Below are 20,551 nucleotides of genomic sequence, written 5' to 3' on the forward strand. Positions count from 1 at the left end.
CAAGTTGAGAAAATAAAGTAATACTAAGACGCCTTGCCTGGCTTTTTACTTACAAGTTTGAAATATGAGAGACTTGTTTAGAAAGATGGGGAGAACCTGGATTGATGTCTGGTCCCTCTCAGTCCCAAGAGCGAATGACCCCTTAAACAAAGAGCACAAACAAAAGCCTTTCCCCCCCCAAGATTTGAAAGTATTTTGTCCCCTTATTGGTCCTTTGGGTCAGGTGTCAGCCAGGTTACCCAAGCTTCTTAACCCTTTACAGGTAAAAGGATTTTGGAGTCTCTGGCCAGGAGGGATTTTATAGTACTGTACACAGGAGAGCTGTTACCCTTCCCTTTATAGTTATGACACGCCCCCCAAATTACAGATAGTGTTGGACGTTCGGTTCCACACTGGCTGTGATTTCTTCCTGGAGCTTTAGGAGAAAACAGAGTTAATAAGACACATGTACCTTTAGACATACTACTGATTATATAAAACTAACAATATGTTTCAGTCCAAGAACAATTTTTAACCAGTTGACTTTGGGAAACTTTCCCAGGAGAGTGCATTAGCCACTTTGTTAGAAGCTCCTGAAATGTGTTGTATTTCAAAATCAAAATTTTGGAGAGCTAAACTCCACCGAAGAAGTTTTTTGTTATTCCCCTTGGCGGTATGAAGCCACTGTAGCGCAGCATGGTCTGTTTGTAGTTGGAAACGCCGTCCCCAAACGTATGGGCGTAGCTTTTCCAGCGCGTACACAATGGCGTAGCATTCCTTTTCGCTGATTGACCAGTGGCTTTCCCTCTCAGACAGTTTCTTGCTGAGAAACACGACAGGATGGAATTCTTGATCCGGTCCTTCCTGCATTAAAACTGCTCCCACGCCTCGCTCGGACGCATCTGTGGTTACTAGGAACGGTTTGTCAAAGTCTGGGGCCCTTAGCACAGGGTCAGACATGAGTGTTGCCTTAAGCTGGTTAAAGGGCTTTTGACACTCATCAGTCCACTGAACTGCATTTGGCTGTTTCTTTTTGGTTAGGTCTGTCAGCGGGGCGGCGATTTGGCTGTAGTGTGGTACAAATCGCCTATAATATCCGGCCAAGCCTAAGAAGGATTGGACCTGTTTCTTTGACTTTGGAACCGGCCACTTTTGGATAGCATCCACTTTGGCCTGTAGGGGATTTATAGTTCCTTGACCCACCTGGTGCCCCAGGTACGTCACTTTGTTTTGGCCTATTTGACACTTTTTAGCCTTAACAGTTAGTCCTGTCTGCCGGATGCGCTCGAAGACTTTTTCCAGGTGCTCCAGGTGTTCTGTCCATGAATCAGAAAAAATGGCCACATCATCGAGGTAGGCAACTGCAGATTCTCCCAATCCCGCTAGGAGACCATCTACAAGTCTTTGGAAGGTGGCGGGTGCATTTCGCAACCCGAAAGGGAGTACATTGAATTCATATACCCCTGCCTGGGTGACGAAGGCAGACCTTTCCTTAGCGGGTTCATCTAGTGGTACTTGCCAGTACCCTTTTGTTAAGTTTAAAGTAGAGATGAATTGGGCATGTCCCAATTTTTCCAATAGCTCATCTGTGCGTGGCATTGGATAGTTGTCAGGACAAGTTACAGCATTTAGCTTACGGTAGTCCACGCAAAAGCGTATTTCCCCATCTGGTTTGGGAACTAGAACCACTGGAGATGCCCATGCACTATTAGAGGGGCGGATTATACCCATCTGTAGCATGTCCTGGATCTCCCTTTGTATAGCAGTTTGGGCATGAGGTGACTCCCGGTAGGGTGGGGTTCTAATTGGGTGAGCATTACCTGTGTCAATGGAGTGGTATGCCCATTCGGTCCGTCCTGGAGTGGCTGAGAAAATTGGTGCAAAGCTTGTGCACAGCTCCTTGATCTGCTGTCGCTGCAGACGTTCAAGGGTCGTGGAGAGGTTCACCTCTTCCACGCCACCATCCTTTTTTCCTTCGTAGTAGACACCTTCAGGCCACTCCGCGTCATCTGTTTTCTGGGCTGTAAACTGGCAAACGTTTAATTCTCTGGAATAAAAGGGCTTAAGAGAATTAACATGGTATACCTTAGGCTTTATGTTGGAGGTGGGGGAGGCTATGAGATAGTTAACAGCTCCTAGGTGCTCCTGGACCGTGAATGGTCCTTCCCACAACGCTTCCATTTTATGGGCCTGGAGCGCCTTTAAGACCATGACTTGGTCTCCTACTTTGAAGGACCGTTTTCTGGAATGTTTATCATACCAGGCCTTTTGCTCTTCCTGAGCATCCTTTAGGTTTTCTTTAGCAAGGGCTAAAGAGTGTCGGAGGGTGCTTTGTAGGTTGCTTACAAAGTCTAGAATGTTAGTTCCTGGAGAAGGCGTAAACCCCTCCCATTGCTGCTTCACCAACTGTAATGGCCCCTTAACCTCGCGGCCATACACAAGTTCAAATGGTGAAAACCCTAAACTGGGATGTGGTACAGCCCTGTAGGCAAAAAGCAACTGCTGCAACACTAGGTCCCAATTATTGGAGTGTTCATTTACAAATTTATGTATCATGGCCCCCAAAGTTCCATTAAACCTCTCCACCAGACCATTGGTTTGATGGTGATGAGGGGTGGCAACCAAGTGATTCACCCCATGAGCTTCCCACAGGTTTTTCATGGTCCCTGCCAGGAAATTAGTTCCCGAATCTGCAAGGATGTCGGAGGGCCACCCTACCCTGGCAAAAATGTCTGCTAATGCCTGGCACACACTTTTAGCCCTGGTGTTGCTTAAGGGTACAGCTTCCGGCCATCGGGTAGCAAAATCCATGAAAGTCAGTACGTACTGCTTTCCTCTGGGTGTCTTCTTTGGGAAAGGACCCAGAATATCCACAGCTACTCGCTGAAATGGGACCTTAATTATGGGTAGTGGCTGGAGAGGGGCTTTAACCTGGTCTTGGGGCTTTCCCACTCGTTGGCACACCTCACAAGACCAGACATAATTAGCAATGTCCTTGCCCATTCCCTCCCAGTGGAAGGACTTCCCCAACCGGTCTTTGGTTCTGTTCACCCCAGAATGGCCACTGGGATGATCATGGGCTAAGCTCAAGAGCTTTACCCGATACTTAGTGGGAACTACCAACTGTCTTTGAGGATGCCAGTCTTCCTGGTGCCCACCAGAAAGAGTCTCCTTGTATAAAAGTCCTTGTTCTACAACAAACCGGGATCGGTTAGAAGAGCTGAGAGGCCGTGGGGTGCTCCGTGCCGCCGCCCAAGCTTTCTGAAGGCTGTCATCTGCTTCCTGCTCGGCCTGGAACTGTTCCCTTGATGCTGGAGACATCAGTTCCTCCTTGGACTGTGGACTGGGGCTTGGCCCCTCTGGAAGCGATGCAGGTGCTGGGGCTGTTTCCATTGACTGTGAACCGCTGTCCGCTGGTGCACTATGTGGTATTTCAGGCTCTGGCTGAGCCTCTTGGGTAGGGTTATCTGCTGCTTCCGCCAGTTCAGGCTCGCTGGTGCCCTCTGGCGTTGGAGTTGTAGACGGGTTTGCAAGCGCTGGACTCAGTGCTGGCAATGGTTCTGGTGCTGGCTGTGTTGCCAGTTCCGGTTCTGGGACTGGCTTTGGCTGGGTCTCTAGGATTGGATCCACTACGGCTGTTGCAGTCGTTGGCAGGGGATCCGGTTCCACCACCTTTGTTTGGGCCTCTGGTAACACAGACGGGGCCCTGGTGGACGGCTCAGGAACAGGGATGGGGGTGAAAGCTTGCTTAGCCTGGCTGCGGGTGACTGTTCCCACCCTCTTGGCTAGCTTCACATGGTTGGCCAAGTCTTCCCCCAGCAGCATGGGGATGGGATAATTGTCATAGACTGCAAAAGTCCACATTCCTGACCAGCCCTTGTACTGGACATGCAACTTGGCTGTAGGCAAGGTTACAGACTGTGACACGAAGGGTTGAATGGTCACTGGAGCCTCCGGGTTGATGAGTTTGGGGTCCACTAGGGATTGGTGGATAGTTGACACTTGTGCCCCAGTGTCCCTCCAAGCGATAACCTTCTTTCCGCCCACTCTCAAGGTTTCCTTTCGCTCCGAGGGTATGAGAGAGGCATCTGGGTCTGGGGATCTTTGGTGTGATTGGGGTGTAATGAACTGTAATCGGTTGGGGTTCTTGGGGCAGTGAGCCTTTATATGCCCCAGTTCATTACATTTAAAACATCGCCCTGCTAAGGTATCACCGGGGCGATGTTGGTTGATGGAGACTGGTGTGGTGGGGTGAGAAGGCGTCTGGGGTTTCCCTTGGGATGTGGGTGGGGCCTTGGGTTGTCCCCGGTGGTAAGGTTTTGTTTCGGCTTGCCCTTTTTGATATTCGCTCCAACTGCTACTAGTTTTTTTTCTTTTCTGCCACCTCCACCCATTTGGCTCCAATCTCCCCCGCCTCGGTTACAGTTTTGGGCTTCCTATCTAGGATGTACCTTTCTATTTCCTCAGGAACACCCTCTAAAAACTGCTCCATTTTTACTAGGGAAACCAGATCTTCCAGAGATTTAACATTTGCTCCTGATACCCAGGCATCACAATTTTTGTCAATGTGGTAGGCATGCCGGGTAAATGACACGTCTGGTTTCCACCTTAGGGCTCTGAACCGCCGACGGGCATGCTCGGGTGTTAGCCCCATTCTGAGTCTGGCCTTGTTTTTAAAAAGTTCATAACTGTTCATGTGTTCCTTAGGCATTTCAGCCGCCACCTCTGCTAAGGGTCCACTGAGCTGCGGCCTCAGCTCTACCATGTACTGGTCTGGAGTGTATCCAAGGCAGGCCCTTTTAAAATTTTCTAAGAAGGCCTCAGTATCATCGCCTGCCTTGTAGGTGGGGAATTTTCTGGGATGGGAAGTGGTACCTGGAGAGGAGTTGCTAGGATGGGCTGGTGCATCCTGCCTAGCCCTTGCTACTTCCAGTTCATGCTTCCTTTCTTTTTCTCTCTCCTCCATCTCTTTTTCTCTCGCCTCCTCTTTGGCTTTTTCCAGCTCCATAGTTCTCTTGTGAGCCTCCTCTTTGGCTTTTTCCAGCTCCATCTTTCTCTTGTGGGCCTCCTCTTTGGCTTTCTCTTCTTTTTTTTTCTGCTCTGTCTCGAGTTTTTTTAATTGAAGCAGTCTCTGATGTTTTCTTTCATTTTCTTCTGCTTCTAGTTTGGCCAGTTCTATTTTGTTAGCTACTTCTTTGGTAGTCATTTTCCTGTTTTCTTGTGCTGGGTCACACCCCTCTGCAGTTGACTGAAACTGGGATGCACTCAGCTCAGGCTGCTGCTGAGTTAACAGAGACTTTCTAACTAGCTACTCCCGAGGATGTAAAAATAAAAAAAAACAATTCAGCTTGTAAATTCCTTTTACCAGTCGTTTGCTCATTAATTGAACCCTTCTCTTAACAAAGGCTCTTGTTAAAAAAACTTAACACCTCTGCCTTCAGGCAAGGAGAGATAAGATATGCATCTACCTTCAGCTCTGCTTTCCAAGCAGCTAGAAGGGGAAAAAAATCTCTTACTGGCTTTTGGGTTTAAAATGATCTCCACCGCTGTGCCACCATGTCAAGGCTGTATCCCCACTTTGAACTTTAGGGTACAAGTGTGGGGGCCTGCATGAAGACTTCTAAGCTTAACTACCAGCTTAGATTTGGTCCGCTGCCACCATTCCCACAAGCTAATTCCCTTCCCTGGGAAGCTTTGAGAAACCTTTCACCAATTCCCTGGTGAATACAGATCCAAACCCCTTGGATCTTAAAACAAGGAGAAATTGACCCTTCCCCCCTCCTTCCTTTCACCAACTCCTAGTGAATACAGATCCAAACCCCTTGGATCTTAAACAAGGAGAAATTGACCCTTCCCCCCTCCTTCCTTTCACCAACTCCTGGTGAATACAGATCCAACTCCCTTGGATCTTAAACAAGGAGAAATTGACCCTTCCCCCCTCCTTCCTTTCACCAACTCCTGGTGAATACAGATCCAACTCCCTTGGATCTAAAAACAAGGAAAAATCAATCAGGTTCTTAAAAAGAAGGCTTTTAATTAAAGAAAAAGGTAAAAATCATCTCTGTAAAATCAGTATGGAAAATAACTTTACAGGGTAATCAAACTTAAAGAGCTCAGAGGACCCCCCTCTAGTCTCAGGTTCAAAGTACAGCAAACAAAGATAAACACTCTAGTAAAAGGTACATTTACAAGTTGAGAAAACAAAGTAATACTAAGACGCCTTGCCTGGCTTTTTACTTACAAGTTTGAAATATGAGAGACTTGTTTAGAAAGATGGGGAGAACCTGGATTGATGTCTGGTCCCTCTCAGTCCCAAGAGCGAACGACCCCTTAAACAAAGAGCACAAACAAAAGCCTCCCCCCCCCCAAGATTTGAAAGTATCTTGTCCCCTTATTGGTCCTTTGGGTCAGGTGTCAGCCAGGTTACCCGAGCTTCTTAACCCATTACAGGTAAAAGGATTTTGGAGTCTCTGGCCAGGAGGGATTTTATAGTACTGTACACAGGAGAGCTGTTACCCTTCCCTTTATAGTTATGACAGGCTCCTAAAGCCACACTTAGGGTTATCGACACTTAAGACGTGATAGCCCCACAACTGTGCTGTTGCAGCAGTGCTGCTGTAGAGCTTCAGTGTGGATACCCGAGAGGTGGTAGCTAGGTCAATGGAAGAATTATATCGACTTAATCGATGGGGAATTAGATCTACTTAACTATGCTGCTCAGAGGTGTGGATTTTTCACAACTCTGACCAACAAAGTTAAACCAACCTAAGTTTCCTTAGGCTCAACAGAAGTGGCCTGCTTTTTCAGAGATAATGAGCATCTTCAGCGCCCAGTTACTTCAGTGACAACTGTGGTGCTCTATCCCTCTGAAAATCAGGACTCCCTTATCTTAGGGCCTAGGTATGGATCTATGAGCCTAATCGTGGGCTCTCATACTTAAAAATGTTGGCCTATACTTTAAAATAATTTGGAACCATCAAGTTGTGCAATCAGCTAGTTTAACCATGTAAAATCATAATAAATGGCTCCTGCACTGTGCTTGTCATCCATAGGTTTTAAAGTGCATTGTAATCTTATTTTCACAGTGTTATTATTATTATTAATTTGTATTGTGGTAGCACCTAGGAGCCCTAGTCATTGACAGGACCCCTTTGTGGTAGGTGCTGTACAAACACAGAACAAAATGACAGTCCCTGCCCTAAAGAGCTTATAACTGAAGAATGAGACAACAGGCTACATGTGGATACAGCAAATAGAAGGGAATAAGGAAACAATAACACAATACTGATTATTATTTGTACCCTCACCTCTGTCCTTCCTATTGTTTGCCATGCTCACTTGTTGAGTTTTGTCTTTAGTTAGGATATTTCTACACAGCAACTAGACTCCGCATATAGGATTACAGCATCCCTGCCCCAAGGAGCTAACAATCTAAAGATATGTCTACACAGCAAAGAAAAACCCGCAGCTGACCCATGCCAACCAACTCAGACTTGAGAGGTTCAAGCTGCAGGGTTGTTATATTGTTGTGTAGGCCTCTGGGCTCAGGTTGGCGCCTGGGCTCTCGGACTCTGTGAGGTGGGAGGGTCCTAGAGTTTCGGTGCCAGCCCAAGCCCGGAAGTCTACACAGCAGTGAAACAGCCCTGAAGCCTGAGCCCCGCGAGCCTGAGTCAGCTGGCACACGCCTGACATGGATTTTTCTTTGCTGTGTAGACATATCCTTAGATTGTTAGCTCCTTGGGGGCAGGGATGCTGTAATCCTATATGTTTGTACAGTGCCTACCAGGATGGGTCCCTGATCCTAACTGGGATCTTTGGAAACTACTGTAGTACAAATAATAAATTCATTATTTTAACACAATGTGTGGGCTTCAAAGTGCATATATTTTCTATTTAGAGGCTCATATAAAAATAATAATAATAATAATAATAATATCCCTGATTAATCCTTAAAACCATGTTCTGTTTTTGGTAGACAGTAATGACATTTTTCTGAGGATTTCACAGGAATTTATGAGAAATGCCCTTAAAGGGCATGAGACTGAGAGTCCCCCACGGAACATCCTTTAGCTTAGGAGAAAGTATGAGCAGGAAGCTCATGGGTGCTGTTAATATTTTTGTGAAGTCCATAACACTTATTATTAAACAAGGCCCTCATATTCCTATCCTAAGGGCAGGCAATTATTTTTCCCTACCCTTTTACAAATAAGGTAACTGAGAGGCTGCACAAGGTCATTTCAGGCATAACTGGGAATAGAACCCAGGGCTCTTATATGATAGAGCCAAGTCTCATTCATTTAGCCACCGTGCCTTTTAGCAAGCAATGTCTGTACTTGTCTGTCTGTAAACACTGCTCTGGCCTCTAGACACTGACCTCTCAGAGCCAGGATTAGAAACCAGGAATCCTGAGGCATAACATTCCACTGCTGTCTTACGAATAGTTGTGTAGCGCACTGGCAAAGTATGTGTTGTGGATCAGCCCTTAAAGAAGGATACAAAACACACTTTGCCAGTGTGCTAAACAACTATTTGTAAGACAGCAGTGGAATGTTTTGTCTTCCACTCCCAGTCAATGGTAAGAAGACTCCCATCGACTTTAGTGGGAGTTGGACTGGGAACTTAAACTGGGATTTTCAAAGGAATCTAAGGGCTTCAATTGAAATTCACTAGGAGTTGGGTGCCTAACTCCCTTTAGGCTCCTTTGAAAATCCCTTCTACTGTGTGTGTGAGTGGGGGTGGCACTGTGTTTTTTACCTTGCTTTAGTCTATAAGTATGTGTATGCATTTCTAAATTCAAGAAAATTCCTGCCACTGAAGTTCTTAGTTTATCTGGTGTATAACAGCACAAAGAAGTTGATTTAAAGAAGTCTTAAACTAGTGTGACTAAAAAAAACCCCTTGCAGCTGTTGAGTAGATGCTAAAGCAGGCCCATTATAAAATGTACTATGGTATGCTATAATGGTTAAGATACCAATAAGTTCTATTTTTAGTACCATTGACTCAGTCACTTTGTGTTCAGAAAATAAGCAGTGAACATTTGCTTATTGAAAGGATTTCCTCTGAAATTATTTCTTTTTAGAGTTCATCCTTTTAAAATTTATTTAGGGAATTTGTTTTATTTTTTATTTGCTGCTTCTACTAACTACACTGCGGTTAGTAGTGTAACATTTCTAATAGTTTGAAACAGTCAAAAATTCAAAAAAGATATTTTTAAAATCTTGTGCATGTGAAAAATAACAGCAATTCCTGCTTTACGTGTTCTTGATTTCTTTTGAAAATTAAAATCACGAGGGGGTCTTCCTTACTGCTACTGGTACAGTATGTTGTACTGCTGGAATTGTCAAATGTCAGTTTAACGGCTCTCCACAACTCTGATCCAATATTGCTGTCAAAATGTTTTACAACTATTCATCCAAATGTTGTAGAGCAGCTGTACTACTGGTCTGACTGAGTCATATTCCTTCTTTCCATTTGGCTATGCAGCATTATTCGTCTTTCTTCTTTTAGAATATTTGTCTATTTTTAAAATTTGCGCAAGAAGGCAACAGCAACTTAAAAGTAAACATTTGCACGTTGATGTAAAGTAACTTTATGCAATTCAAAAACTTAAATATCTTGCAGGAGAAACCTTGTGGGTAGGTGGTGGGGAGATGTTTTTAATAATACTGCAAACTGAGCTCTCAGAATATTAATACTAGATTTTGGTATCTATAGACTATTTGTTTTACTTGTGTTGTTGCCCTCTTCTCCACTTCATTTTTCCTTGCTATGGCCCTCACTTTTGTTTGTTTGTTAGCAGAGGGACCAGGGACTCAATGGCATGCAGATAGAATGCCCATATGTGGAGGTATATCCAGTGTGCAATACAGTATGATTCATGGTAAGACCAGCTCATTGCCCTGGATGCCAACTCTCTATTAGTTAAAGCAAGGTTTTGACTGTATACTAGCCAATATATACTCTGTATACTCTGCCTGGAACAAGGTTGCTTATTTTCCCTATTCCCCACCACAATCACTTCACTCCATGACCACTGATAGTAGGATACAGAGGTGCAAAATATCTGGCAAGATACTCTGTGTGAGCAGACATCTGCATCCCCACAAAGCCCTATTGATTCAGGGCACGTCTTCACTACCTGCCGGATCGGTGGGTAGCAAACGATCTATTGGGGATCGACTTATCGCGTCTAGTGAAGACGCGATAAAATCGATCCCCGATGGCTCTGCCGTCGACTCCGGAAATCCACCGCGGCAAGAGGTGGAAGCGGAGTCGACAGCGGCGCGGCAGCGGTCGACTCGCCGCCGTCCTCACAGCCAGGTAAGTCGACCTAAAATACGCAACTTCAGCTACGCTATTCACGTAGCTGAAGTTGCGTATCTTAGGTCGACCCCCCCCGTAGTGTAGACCTAGCCTCAGTGAGGCTCTGTGGGAGCACAGAGGTCTGTCAGCACAGAGCAGCTTACAAGATCCTGCCTCAGCAGTTTTCTACTGTGTAAACAACCGTGGTTTAATTGTGACAATGCATACAACAGCTTCTGAAAGTGAGCTAGTAATGAAGATCTGTAACCTGCAGCAAGATACATAAACAACAGTGAAATCCAATGCAAAACTGTTAGTGTGACTATGAGTAATGAATATTGCCACAGGAGTATGATTCACATTTCTATTCTCAATCCAGTTCCTAGTGAAAACCCCAAAACGGGCACTGAGGCTAGGTCTACACTACAGCGGGGGGTCGACCTAAGATACGCAAGTTCAGCTACGTGAATAGCGTAGCTGAAGTGGCGTATTTTAGGTCGACTTACCTGGCTGTGAGGACGGCGGCAAGTCGACCGCTGCCGCGCCGCCGTCGACTCCGCTACCGCCTCTTGCCGCAGTGGATTTCCGGAGTCGACGGCAGAGCCATCAGGAATCGATTTTATCGCGTCTTCACTAGACGCGATAAGTCGATCCCCGATAGACCGATTGCTACCCGCCGATCCGGCGGGTAGTGAAGACGTGCCCTCAGTCACACCTGGTTGGCAGCCTATGTTAAAAAGCCCTTGATTTGATTGAGCATATGAATGAATTAACTTCATCCCTGCAGGTGGGTCCTTCAGAGTAAAAACACATAAGTAATGTGATATGGAGAAGCTTGCACTGGCACAATCAAGGAACTATGGTGTGATTGGAATAACAGAAACTTGGTGGGACAGTTCACATGACTGGAGCACTGTCATGGATGGGTATAAACTGTTCAGGAAGGACAGGTATGGGAGGAAAGGTGGAGGAGTTGCATTGTATGTAAGGGAGCTGTATGATTGCTCAGAGCTCCAGTTTGAAACTGGAGAAAAGCCTGTTGAGAGTCTTTGGGTTAAGTTTAGAGGCGAGAGCAACAAGGGTGATGTCGTGGTGGGCGTGTGCTATAGACCTCTGGATCAGAAGGATGAGGTAGACGAAGCTTTCTTTAGAAAACTAACTGAAGTCTCCAGATCACAGGCTCTGGTTCTAATGGGGGACTTCAATCACCCTGACATCTGCTGGGAGAGCAATACAGCAGTGCACAGACAATCCAGGAAGTTTTTGGAGAGTGTTGGGGACAACTTCCTGGTACAAGTGCTGGAGGAACCGACTAGGGACTGTGCTCCTCTTGACCTGCTGCTTACAAACAGGGATGAATTGGTAGGGGAAGTAGAAGTGGGTGGCAGCCTAGGCAGCAGAGACCATGAGGTGGTTGAGTTCAGGATCCTGAAAAAAGGAAGAAAGGAGAGTAGCAAAATATGGACCCTGGACTTCAGAAAAGCAGACTTGGACTCCCGTAGGGAACTGATGGACAGGATCCCCTGGGAGGCTAATACGAGGGGGGCAAGGAGTCCAGGAGAGCTGGCTGTATTTTAAAGAAGCCTTATTGAGGGTGCAGGAACAAACCATCCCAAAGTGCAGAAAGAAGAGCAAATATGGCAGACGACCAACTTGGCTTAACAGCGAAACCTTTGGTGAGCTTAAACTCAGAAAGGAAGCTTACAAGAAGTGGAAATTTGGACAGATGACTAGGGAGGAGTATAAAAATATTGCTAGAGCATGCAGGGGTGTAATCAGGAAGGCCAAGGTACAATTGGAGTTGCAGCTAGCAAGGGATGTGAAGTGTAACAGGAAGGGTTTCTACAGGTATGTTAGCAACAAGAAGAAGGTAAAGGGAAAGTGTAGGACCCTTACTGAATGGGGGAGGCAACATAGTGACAGATGACGTGGAAAAAGCTGAAGGAGGCAAAAAAAAGCATTGAGTACATCTTCCCAGACAAGGTCAGCTCCCAGACTGCTGCACTGGGCAACACAGCATGGGGAGTAAGTGAGCAGCTCTCAGTGGTGAAAGAACAGGTTAAGGACTATTTAGAAAAGCTGGACGTGCACAAGTCCCTGGGTCCAGATCTAATGCATCTCAGGGTGCTGAGGGAGTTGGCTGATGTGATTGCAGAGCTATTGGCCATTATCTTTGAAAATTCGTGGTGATCGAGGGAGGTCTCGGACGATTGGAAAAGGGCAAATATAGTGCCCATCTTTTAAAAAGGGAAGAAAGAGAACCCAGGGAACTACAGACCAGTCAGCCTCACTTCTGTCCCCGGCAAAATCATGGAGCAGGTCCTCAAGGAATCCATTTTGAAGCACTTGGAGGAGAGGAAGGTGATCAGGAACAGTCAACATGGATTCACCAAGGGCAAGTCATGCCTGACCAACCTGATTGCCTTCTATGATGAGATAACTGGCTCTGTCAATATGGGGAAAGCGGTGGATGTGATATATCTTGACTTTAGCAAAGCTTTTGATACAGTCTCCCACAGTATTCTTGCCAGCAAGTTAAAAAAGTATGGATTGGATGAATGGACTATAAGGTGGATAGAAAGATGGCTAGATTTTTGGGCTCAACAGGTAGTGATCAACGACTCGATGTCTAATTGGCAGCCGGTATCAAGCGCCCCGGGGTCGGTCCTAGGGACGGTTTTGATCAACATCTTTATTAATGATCTGGATGATGGGATTAATTGCACCCTCAGCAAATTCACAGATGACACTAAACTGGGGGGAGAGGTAGATATGCTGGAGGGTAGGAATAGGGTCCAGAGTGACCTAGACAAATTGGAGGATTGGGCAAAAAGAAATCTGATGAGGTTCAACAAGGACAAGTGCAGAGTCCTGTACTTGGGACGGAAAAATTCCATGCACCGCTACAGGCTGGGGACCGATGGCTAAGCAGCAGTTCTGCAGAAAAGGACCTCGGGATTACAGTGGACGAGAAGCTGGATATGAGTCAGCAGTGTGCCCTGGTTGCCAAGAAGGTCAATGGCATATTGGCCTGTATTAGTAGGAGCATTGCCAGCAGATCGAGGGAAGTGATTATTCCCCTCTATTCAGCACTGGTGAGACCACACCTGGAGTATTGCGTCCAGTTTTGGTCCCCCCACTACAGAAGGGATGTGGACAAATTGGAGAGAGTCCAGCGGAGGGCAACAAAAATGATTAGGGGGCTGGGGCACATGACTTACGAGGCGAGGCTGAGGGAACTGAGGTTATTTAATCTGCAGAAGAGAAGAGCGAGGGGGGATTTGATAGCAGCCTTCACTGCTCTACAGCCAAAATGCTTCTGAAATAAATGTAGTCAAACTTTACTACTTCTGGGTCACTGAGAACGAAAATGATGCTTAAAATTGTTGATTGGCTCTAGTTTTCAAGATATGCTATTGGGTCAGTATATACGACCCTTGATTTGGGAATGGCGGAGGATAAGTGAGTTATAAAGGGAAGGGATCTCAATTTAAACCAGAAATGACTAAAATACATCTTTGACTGGATCTATGAATAAATCTATGACTGGGTTTGGACAGTACTTGCTTTTTAGGCAAAACAATGAATGATGCAATCTGAAGCTGGTATTGCGTCATACATGATATGAATTGCATCATGTTATTCCTAGAAGTCATGGATGATGCAATCATAACGAAGCTTACATCACTCTGCTGAACAAATTGCCCTATATCAGCTCTAGAAATCATACAGTGTCGTGCTCTCTTATTTGTCAGTGTTTGATTTTGCAAAGGGACACATTTCTGTTTAGCCAAAGTGAGCAGAGATGCCTCGTACTTGTGTGAACAGTGCTGATAACTTCTGCTATGTTTGTGGTGAAGTGACTTTTGCGTCACAAAAGCGCAGTATAACCACTATGGTTAAGAAAGCCTATCACTTTTATTTTGGCTGCAAAATTGGAGATCAGGACAAGAGGTGGGCCCCACACATATGCTGCAACACTTGTGCAACAAATCTTCGCCAGTGGTTGAACAGGAAAAGGAAATCTATGCCTTTTGCAGTGCCAATGATTTGGAGAGAGCCAACAGATCATACCAGCAATTGTTACTTCCGCATGGTGCCTCCAGTTGGGAAAGGTGTGTCAAAGAAGAAAAAGTGGACTGTGCATTATCCAAACATTCCATCAGCTATACGCCCAGTACCCCACGGAGAAGGACTGCCGGTTCCTGATGCACCAGAATCATTCTCACTTGAGTCAGACGAGGAAGAGGAAGAGGATGAAACTTCTGGTCCTGAACCATCAGTGTCACAGGACCCACATTTTCTCGCATCCTCCTCCTCTGAACCACACCTCATAACACAAGGTGAACTGAATGACCTTGTCAAGGATTTGGAACTACCCAAGAGTAAGGCAGAGCTGTTGGGCTCCAGACTACAGCAGTGGAATCTCCTGGCACGTGATGTTAGGGTTTCCATGTTCCGTGACCGTCAAAAGGATCTTGTCCCATTCTTCTTCATGGAAGGTGATCTTGTAGCCTGCAACAACATCGATGGTGTAATGGCAGCCCTCAACATCGTTCACGATCCAGATGAGTGGAGACTGTTCATTGATTCATCGAAGACGAGTCTTAAAGCTGTTTTACTGCATAATGGCAATGTTTTGCCATCAATTCCAGTCGGTCATGCAGTCCATAGGAAGGAAACCTATGACAACATGAAACAACTTTTGAGGTGCATAAACTATGACCAACATCAGTGGCAGCTTTGTGGCAATTTGAAGGTTGTTGCTCTCTTGCTTGGTCTGCAGACTGGATACACAAAGTACTGCTGTTTTCTCTGCGAATGGGATAGTCGTGCAAGAGATTCCCACTACATCAAGAAAGATTGGCCACTCCAACAGTCATTGGAGCCTGGGAGGAAAAGTGTTCGGCATCCACTACTTGTTGAATCAAGGAAGATTTTATTACCACCCTTACACATCAAGCTGGGTCTGATGAAGAACTTGGTCAAGGCCATTGACAAAACACAAGCAGCTTTCAAGTACCTCCGTGGAAAATTTCCAAGGTTAAGTGAAGCTAAGATAAAGGAAGGTGTCTTTGTTGGTCCTCAGATTTGTGAACTTCTTCGAGATGATGCATTTGACCATGCACTGCGTGGCAAGGAAAAGACGGCATGGAAAGCCTTCCAGTTAGTGGCAATAAATTTTCTCTGAAACAACAAGGCAGACAACTACAGGTTGTTGGTGGAAAACCTCCTCAAGGCATACAAAAGCCTTGGTTGCAACATGTCACTAAAGATCCATTTTTTGCACTCTCATCTAGATTTTTTCCCACCGAACTGCGGAGCAGTGAGCGACGAGCACGGCGAGCGATTTCACCAGGACATTGCAACAATGGAGAAACGCTATCAGGGCAAATGGAGCCCATCAATGCTTGCAGACTATTGCTGGACAGTGACAAGCGATGCTCCATTTAATGAATACAAGAGACAAGCCAAGAAGCGCCGAGTAGACACTGAATAGGACTAAACTATGTACAGAATAGTTTTTTGCCTTTTGTTTCATAATAAATTTTATTTATATAACCCTTTTGCTGATTTTAAAGTGTTACATAAACAGGACAGGTGAGATATTATCATGTAAAGCAACCATAAACACATGAAAAGACCTAGGTTTACAATTTATGATTAAAACTCTACTATCTACACAATATACATAGACATCAAATGTAAAAACTTAAATATCTTAGAAACAGTAGCCAATCAGTTGTTTTAATTGTCATATTTGAATTCAGCACATCAAAATACATAATAAATAGCACATTTTATCTCTGAAGCAGACGACTTCTCAAAAATTGTAGACCAGTGTTATCTGAAGGGAGGTTCCAAAGAGGATGGAGCTAGGCTGTTCTCAATGGTGGCAGATGACAGAACAAGAAGCAATGGTCTCAAGGTGCAGTGGGGGGAGGTCTAGGTTGGATATTAGGAAACACTGTTTCACTAGGAGGGTGGTGAAGCACTGGAATGGGTTACCTAGGGAGGTCGTGGAATCTCCATCCTCAGAGGTTTTAAGGCCCAGCTTGACAAAGCCCTGGCTGGAATGATTTAGTTGGTGTTGGTCCTGCTTTGAACAGGGGATTGGACTAGATGACCTCCTGAGATCTCTTCCAACCCTAATATTCTATGATTCTGTGCTGCTGTATGTGTTGTCATTCCTCTGTAACTACACAAAGAATCTGTGGTGTGTTCCATGGGCATTACATTTACTACAGGGGGAAAACTGTTTCTCATATTGTTATTTTAGCCCTACTAAACCATAGCAGAAAAGTCACTTTCAAGACTGTTTAGAAGTCATACTTATAATTGGGCCCAACCCTGCGATATGCTGACTACCTTCTAGCAGGTGATGAACTCTCTTTAGGGTATGTCTATATTGGCAGAGTTACAGTGCCGGCAGTTACATCACCGCTCAGAGAGCGCTGAAGGGAAACCGCTGTTGTGTGTTCATACTGTCAGCTGCCTGCGCAATAGCGTGTTCACACATGCAGCGGTATTTGGAGTGGTGCACTCTGGACAGCTGTCCCACAGAGCATCTCTTCCTCTTCTGCCACTAAGAGTTGTGGGAAGGCGAAGGGGGTCACGGGGCATCCTGGGTCCTGTCCCAGTGCCCCATGATGCATTGCTTGGCATCCCAGAAATCTCTGTGTTTCCGTCTGCATTAGACGCCATCTTTCAACGGTTTGTGTACTGTGCGCTCTGCCTCTTCAGTCTGCAGGAATGGATCCCGCACTGTTGACCAATACGCTGCTCGCAATCACTAACACGTCACAAGTGGCAGTGGAGTTATTCCTTAAACTACAAAGGCAAGAGGAGTTCAAGATTGATCTCGCCCCGCATAGTAGCTATGACATGAGATTGCTTGTGGCATTCACGGAGGTGTTGGCCACAGTGGAACGCCGCTTTTGGGTTCGGGAAACAAACACTGAATGGTGGGATCACATCGTCGTGCATGTCTGGGATGACGAGCAGTGGCTGCAGAACTTTCGGATGAGGAAAGCCACATTCGTGGGACTGTGTGATGCGCTCACCCCAGCTTTGCGGCGCAAGGACATGAGAATGAGAGCTGCCCTGTCGTTGGAGAAGCGTGTGGCAATTGCACTGTGGAAGCTGGCTACTCCAGACTGCTACCAATCGGTCGCTAACCAGTTCGGAGTGGGAAAGTTGACCGTTGGACTCGTGTTGACGGAAGTGTGCAGGGCCGGATGAATTACATTCTGCTCCGAAAGACCGTGACTCTTGGCAACATGTGTGACATTGTGGATGGCTTTGCACAAATTGGCTTCCCTAACTGCAGAGGGGCGATAGATGACATACATATTCCAATTTTGGCACCAGACCACCTAGCCACTGAGTATATTAATCGGAAGGGGTATTTCTCTATGGTTCTCCAGGCGCTTGTGGATCACCGTGGGTGTTTCACAGACATTAATGCAGGCTGGTCCGGAAAGGTGCATGACGCACGCATCTTTCAGAACACTGGCCTGTTCAGGAAGCTGCAAGCAGGGACTTTCTTCCTGGACCAGAAGATCACCGTACGGGAAGTCAAATGCCCATTGTGATCCTGGGAGACCCTGCCTACCCCTTAATGCTGTGGCTTATGAAGCCATACACAAGGAACCTTGACAGCAGCAAGGAGCGGTTCAACAACAGGCTGAGCAAGTGCAGAATGACTGTTAAGTGTGCTTTTGGCCGTTTAAAGGCCCACTGGCGCTGCCTATATGGGAGGCTGGACCTGGCTGATGACAATATTCCTATGCTTATAGCCGTGTGCTGTACACTCCATAATATTTGTGACGGGAAGAGTGAAAGCATCACTCAAGGCTGGACCGCTGAGGCTCAGTGCCTGGAGGCTGAATTTGAACAGCCAGAGACCAGGGCTATTAGAGGGGCGCAGCATGGGGCCATAAGGATCAGGGATGCCTTGAGGCAGCAATTTGAAGCTGAAAGCCACTAATATTTGTTGCTAGGAGGTGATTGTGATTGGTGCAGACGATGCCCAATGAAGGTTTAAGAAAATTGCCTGTTGATTTGCAGGGCTCTGTTTGCTTTCAATTAATGGAATAAAGATTGCTTTCAAACCAAAACAATTATTTTATTTAAAAAAAAAACAATGGAGGACAGGATCAAACAAAAAAACACATCAGCACTGTGAGGGATGGAGGAAGGGAAGGTCCGAGGGGGAGGTGGGGTCCCGGGACAGTTAAAGATTTGTGTATGTACAGGTATCATATGCAACCTTGTCCTTTGGAGTACAGTGCAGTGGGTACTGTACTTGAGCAGGGCTAAATTGCAGAGGGATGGATGTTGAGTGCAGTGGGTACTGGGAGTCCGCAGGGCTTGGCTGTGACAGGGCAGGAGTGGAATGCAACAGGTACAGACTGGAGCCAGGAGGTTGATAAGCGGTGTCTGGGGGGCGCATGGGAAAGAGTTTTGCGACAGGGAGGGCGGACACGGAGCTGTTTGGTTTGCAGTGCTAGTAGCGCCTGGATAGTGTCTGCTTGGCGCTCCATAACATTTAAGAACTGCTCCGTGGCTTCATTCTGGCGCGCTGCGTTCTCTTTTCGGTCCCTCTTCTTGCTGTCCTGCCACTCCTTCAATTCTTGGTTTTTGGCCATGGAGTGCACCGTGACATCACGCAGAAAGTCCTCTTTAGTTCTTTGTCGCCGCTTTCTAATTCTGAGCAGCTGTTCAGCTGGCGATAACAAAGAAGGAGGCTGCGCTCCCAAGGTCATATCTGTGAAGCCAAAATGCAACAATTTACAGAAGCAGTATTGTTTGCAACACACAGGCCACTGATTTAAAACACAGCTACTATTCACATACCTGTCACTAACTGGCTGACCCCAGGCAAACACACATGAGCCACAAGACCCCCCCAAAATGGTTAGTAACCGCAGGGGCAGTGGAAATCAGTGTTCCAGGACCATACTGTACACTGGGCACTTGGCTCTTAGGGAGAGCCAGCACTGTAGGGGGGACCTTATAATCATTACTGTCCCCACACTTTCCACAGGCTGTGTTCATTATGGAAGATATCTCGCTGCAGAGGGTGAGCAGGGAATTAAGGGAGGGTCGTCTCCAAGACTGCGGCTTCCATCCTGGCCCTTATGCAGCTCTCCTATGTGTGGCTGTGGTCCCCCCGTCCCCCAGTGACAGCAGAGTGGCACAGGAAAGTTACCCTTAATGAGGCAAGAAACAAAGCAGCTCTGCCAAAGAACCTGTGGCAGTGGATTGCCCAGTATCTCCATGACAGTTTCCTGGAGATCTCTGAGGCAGATTCCTGTGAGGTGAGGGAGTCAATCAACACCCTGTTCCGCCGCTCAGACTAGGCATGTGGTGGTACGCGCATCATACAGACACAAGCCTGCTTTCTGCAACCCTCCTGCCCCCAGCAACTCGCTTCAGCGATTCCCAAAATCAAAGCCACTTACCAGGGGCCTCCTCTCCTGTTTGCGCTTCGCCAAGATCCGACAGCTGTGACTGGCTACCCTCCTCCGGGGTAGAGAAGAGCTCCTGGCTGAATGCATCTCTGATCTCCGAGTCGTCCTCTGCCTCTGGGTCCCCCTGCCCCTCCACATCCTCGTCCAAGATTTCCTCCTCCTGGCTCAGTTCACTCTCAACTGGCACATAAGCCACCGAAGTATCGACAGTGGCCTTTGCAGTGGAGGTGGGTTCACCACCGATTATCACGTCCAGCTCTTTGTAGAACCAGCAGCTTGTGGGCGCAGCACTGGATTGGCAGTTTGCCTCCTGCGCCTTGTGGTAGGCTTTCCACAGCTCCTTCACTTTGACCCTGCACTGCAGTGTGTCTCAGTCATGGCCCCTTTCTATCATGCATCGTGAAATCTGTCCGTAGGTATCATACTAAATAAATAAAATAAAATAAAAATTAAATTAATGGAGATATCCCATCTCCTAGAACTGGAAGGGACCTTGAAAGGTCATCGAGTCCAGCCCCCTGCCTTCACTAGCAGGACCAAGTACTGATTTTGCCCCAGATCCCTAAGTGGCCCCCTCAAGGATTGAACTCACAACCCTGGGTTTAGCAGGCCAATGCTCAAACCACTGAGCTATCCCTCCCCCCATACTCCTACGGCTGGAGCGCAGCTGGGACTGGACAGCCTGCTTTCCCCAAATGCTGATGAGGTCCAGCAGCTCGGCATTGCTCCAAGTGGGGGATTGCCTGGTGCATGGAGCAGGCATGGTCACCTGGAAAGATGCGCTGAGACCACTG

General features: G+C 46.6%; 1 protein-coding gene across 1 annotated transcript in view; it reads left to right on the top strand.

Annotated features, from left to right (window-relative positions):
- The window catches only part of MAP3K7CL (MAP3K7 C-terminal like), a 98,284-nt gene that overhangs the window by 40,566 nt on the left and 37,167 nt on the right, over positions 1-20,551 (top strand). The gene's annotated exons all lie outside the window — the stretch shown is intronic.

This window comes from Emys orbicularis, chromosome 1 (assembly GCF_028017835.1).
Source record: "Emys orbicularis isolate rEmyOrb1 chromosome 1, rEmyOrb1.hap1, whole genome shotgun sequence".
In the NCBI taxonomy this organism is placed as follows: domain Eukaryota; kingdom Metazoa; phylum Chordata; order Testudines; family Emydidae; genus Emys; species Emys orbicularis.